The sequence below is a fragment of the Megalobrama amblycephala genome, linkage group LG7 (assembly GCF_018812025.1).
Source record: "Megalobrama amblycephala isolate DHTTF-2021 linkage group LG7, ASM1881202v1, whole genome shotgun sequence".
Classification (NCBI taxonomy): Eukaryota; Metazoa; Chordata; class Actinopteri; order Cypriniformes; family Xenocyprididae; genus Megalobrama; species Megalobrama amblycephala.
Window position 1 is genome coordinate 36,587,080 of NC_063050.1, and position 4,944 is coordinate 36,592,023.

A 4,944-nucleotide genomic window follows, 5' to 3' on the forward strand; every position below is an offset into this window, starting at 1 on the left:
TTCCAATCATTTTTTCTAGTTATTTTATTAGACACAAATCAACCACCTATGACTTGTCAATCTCATTTCCTCCAGCCAATCACGGGCCCCCTCTACCCGCGGGCCCTGGGGCTTCAGCCCCACCTAGCCCTTATGTTAATCTGGCCCTGGGAACATGGTAATGTGTTACTGATAGCCAAAGTAAATAGTTACGCCGAATCTTCACTTTGAATAGATAGGCTAGTAGCGCATTATCTCATGGCATTTCATAACTATTTTACGTTTAGGCGAATGCCAGACGCAAATATACAGAAAATTAACATGCCGGATTTTTAACATGCATGTCTTTTTTTTTTTTTTTTTTTTTTTTTTTGTCAAATGTTAGCTCCCCTACTAAAACATTTCCTGTTTTTTATTTTATTTATTTATATATTTGTTTTTACAAATCACTCCTACATGCTTAATTATAAAGGCTAGTCCTTAATTATGAACAATTTAAAGTGCTGCATGAATTCTGTGTATTATATTATAAAGCCTATGTTGCATTCACAGTCTGGCTCAAATCTTAAAAAGTTTGCTTGTTGCTAAACAGTTTGATGAACATGAAGAATGTTTTAAACTAGACTGACCGTCTCATGGATAAAATCTTTTTTAAAAAGAATGTTGTCTGACGGAAATATCAACTTTTATGCTCCTTTCACATTGTGTGTGAGTTTATATATAGTGATGAGAATATTTTGTGGTAGATTGTAAATTCAGAATTCAACTGTCCTTTTTGTGTTTTTCTCCAGAATTCCCAATTTGATTCATTCCAGAGACAATAATATTTAGCATTCAGTCTCTTTTGAGAATCTGGTGTCCAGTGAAAATGGGAATGCAGAGGCAGCTCCAGTGTTTCTTTCTTGTGGGATCAGTATTTGTCATATTCTTCATAATCATTTGCTGGGATGAGATGAGAGATGGGACTTTTTCCCTACACACAGCTTCATCACAAGATCTCACACACCTCAAACTGCATCAAGCACATCTTAGACGTGTTATAAGTAGGGCTGCACGATTAATCGCATGCTATTCTCACGCGCATTTCGTCAGTAAAGCCGGTTCCCTGATTACCGCTAAATCGCCATCACCTGTTTTTAAACGGAGCGCCTTTTAATAGACGGAGCCGTAGTTCACGGACAAGCCACGCAATATCGCGTTCATTATCGCAGGCGATTCATCTGCGATATGAACGCGATATTGCGTGGCTTTTCAGTGACCTACGGCTCCGTCTATTAAATGCCGCTTCATTTGAAAGCAGGTGATGGTGATTTAGCGGTAATCAGGGAACCGGCTTTACTGACGAAATGCGCGTGAGAATAGCATGCGATTAATCGTGCAGCCCTAGTTATAAGAGAGCTTTGCTCGGCCAATAGCAGCCTGAATTTTAAAGAGAAATTAATCACATTTGACCAGATTCCAAACAAAGCACTGGACCATCTCATTGTGGATGATCGTAATGGTGTTATTTACTGTTTTGTACCGAAGGTAGCATGTACCAACTGGAAACGAGTCATGATTGTGCTTCAGCCAGAACCTGAAGGCACCAAATGGAGCTCCATATCTGGATCCTCTTGATGTACCACCAGCGTTATCGCACGAGTTTTGGAGGCTCTTTGGTAATTTCTCACATCCTTTAATGCATCAGAAAGTAAAGAATTACACAAAGTTCCTTTTTGTACGGGACCCTTTTGTACGACTTATTTCTGCTTTCCGGAACAAATTTGCTAAGCCAGATGAGTATTTCTACAGAACGTATGGCTCCACAATGCTTCAGCGTTATGCTAATATTTCAACCCCCCCCCGACTCCGCTCAAGAGGCCTTCGCTGCAGGTATCAGACTGTCCTTTACTCATTTTATTCAGTACCTGTTAGATCCACAGACTGAGAAGGAGAATCCATTCAATGAACACTGGCAGCAGATGTACAGACTCTGCCATCCGTGCCAAATTGACTATGATTTTGTTGGGAAGCTGGAAACTCTTGATGAGGATACAGAGCATTTGTTGAAGATTCTTGGGCTGGAAAAATATATTCACTTTCCCCCAGGGCTTAAGGATAGGACATCAGTAGACTGGGAGAGAGACTGGTTTGCAAACATATCCATAGCTGACAGGAGAAAATTGTACAATCTTTATAAAACAGACTTTAAATTATTTGAATACGAGAAACCTGAGACACTTCTGGAAGAGTGATGAGTATGGCTAATTGCTTTTGCATTGCAGAGAAATTATATTGAATCCCATGAAACCTGTCAAGAACATATCTCAGTCATATTTAAATTCAGTGCAAGTGTAAGTTAGGGTTTTTTGCTTTTTTTTTTTGTACTCCAGAAAGTTGGTCCGATATCAAAATGAAGCTGGCAAACAAGCAGGTTGAGGATGCATTGTCAATGTTTTGCTAAAAAAAAAAAAAAAAAAAAAACATCTTTGAGGCATGATGGAATCTATTTTTACTTAATTTTTTTATGTGTGTGTTAAATAGATTTAAGACTCCTGTTTTATGATCCTAATCTAGAATTTTAGGGCCCGAGCACATTTTGTAGGGATTCCATTTTGTACGAATTCTTTCCGGAAGAATTTTGGTTTGAGGACCCTATTGGAATTGCTCAGTCTGTTATTCTTCTTCTCTGAAATGAATCACATTTTTGAGGGCCTAAACATGCTTGAAAACTCATGAAACTTTGAACACGTGTCAGAAGCGGTGAAAATTTACATCTGATATGAGTTTCAGAATTGGTTGTGGCAAAATGACTCAATAGCACCACCTACAAAATTTCAATTAAGTGCCCTTCACTCTACATTTAGAAGTATGAAATTCGGTCGACACGTGTAACATTCCAATACCTACAAAAAAGTCCCTGGGAGCAAAATCTAAAAACCCAACAGGAAGTGAGATATTTTAAATTTTCTCTGCAAAATTTTTGCCATCTCCAGATGTTGTACTTAACAATCTCCTCCCAGAGATTTTATCAGATAACCATCGTATTTGCTCAGTCTAATCTAAAGGCCTTTGCGACGTTAAATTGCAAAGATCTAGAGCAGTGGTCTCAAACTCAATTCCTGGAGGGCCACAGCTCTGCACAGTTTTGCTCCAACCCTAATCAAACACACCTGATCCAGCTAATCAAGGTCTTCAGGATTAATAGAAACTTCCAAGCACGTGTGAGTTGGAGCTGATTGGAGCTAAACTGTGCAGAGCTGTGGCGCACCAGAAATTGAGTTTGAGATCACTGATCTAGAGTTTTCGCTATTGGGCGTGTCCGTGGCGGCCTGACAAAGTTTGATGTTTCGCCGTAAAAAAGGAAGTTGTTGTAACTCTGGCATACAATGTCCGAACTGCCCCAAATGTCACATGTTTGATAAGAGTCCTGGCCTTAAGATGTCTACATTTCACTTTTCAGTTAGTCATAGTGCAACCTGCTGACAACAGGAAATGGCATGCTTTACAGTGTAATTCACTCCCAGAAACACATTTAAATATGCCATATACGTACGTACCAAACACGCTAGAAACATGTTAAATCATGCAACACTTGGCTAAGTGCTAAGGTATGCAATTAACGCCACGAAACGGGGCATTGTTGTAACTAAGGCATACAATAACACACTGAGTGTTTATAGCACCATTGTTGTTTGCTTCTGGCATCTGATAGAGCTTTTGGACCTGGAAACAGTAACGTCAGACATTTTTTTAAAAATGAGTGTAATCAAGATATGATGCCCTTTTTTTCTTTTTTTTTACATTGATTTATTACATGGAACATATTTTTGTTTCTATAAATGCTATGTATTTTCTTGTATCTGAATGGTTTATTCATGTTGCTTATGTATTATACTATTTTTTCTATGTATTCACTGTTATTTAGCCCATCACTAGCTTTTTTCCAAGTGCATGCAAGTGTATGTATTAAAATGTATCTAATATGCAATAAACAATTTTGTATTTGTTTCAGTTTGTTTTTATAATAGAAGATAATGGTAACCATAGTGCCAACAAGAAACAAAAATAAACAAATAGGCCTAATATATATATATTATATATACACTGTGTGTATATATATATATATATATATATATATATATATATATATATATATATATATATATACATACACAGGTGCTCAGCATAAATGAGTATAAATATATTTCAAGGCTGTAAAATTAGCTCCCCATTTTAAACCTGAATGACATCACGTGCTCTTCTAGATCCTTTAGCCTAACATTTAGAGGAACCCCATAAATCACTCCTTTACTACCATTGCTTCTTTTCCCACCAACTCTCACTACCTTAACGATTTTGACTTTCCCAATGTTTGCCATTTTCTTTGCTTTGTCTATTTGCACTTCAGTATTACATCCTATTTGTAGATTCCCATATCCTAATAGTCTTGCATATTTTACTTCCCCAACCTGTCCTCTTATATTTGTCAGCTTAATCAGATCAATCTTCTTAACACCTCCTTCACTCTCAAATCTAACTACTATATTCAGTGACTCCTCTCCTACTTTTCTCTGTTCTCTTCCTTCATTCTCTGACTCTCCTATGCTAGATGTATCTTCTTTTCTTCTTTTCCAGCCTTTTTCCTTTCTATCCTTTACCTTTCCTTTTCTGATGTTCAAGCACTAGAAAGTTTTTTTTTCTTCTCAGGCTCTTCTCTGACTTACCATTAACCGCCTTGGGTGCCCAAAAGCCAAAGTCCCTTTAAGACAAGTCATTTCACTGTAATGTCATGTCATGTCTTGTTTTGGTTTTGTTTCATGTTCACAGTTTATGGTTTGTTTTCATAGTTATGCTTTGTTTGTTTTGCCATGTGTTGTATCATGCGATTCCATTGCCCTCATGTGTTCATGTCATGTGCTTCCCCTGTCTCATGTGTCATGTTCTGATTGGTTGTCATTGTCATGTGATTTCAGTTCTGTCTTC

The 4,944-nt window shown here is 37.6% G+C and overlaps 1 pseudogene; it reads left to right on the top strand.

The window, feature by feature from the left end:
• The first annotated feature begins 367 nt into the window (after positions 1–367).
• On the top strand, positions 368–3,591 carry LOC125271452 (annotated as a pseudogene).
• Positions 3,592–4,944: the final 1,353 nt, after the last annotated feature.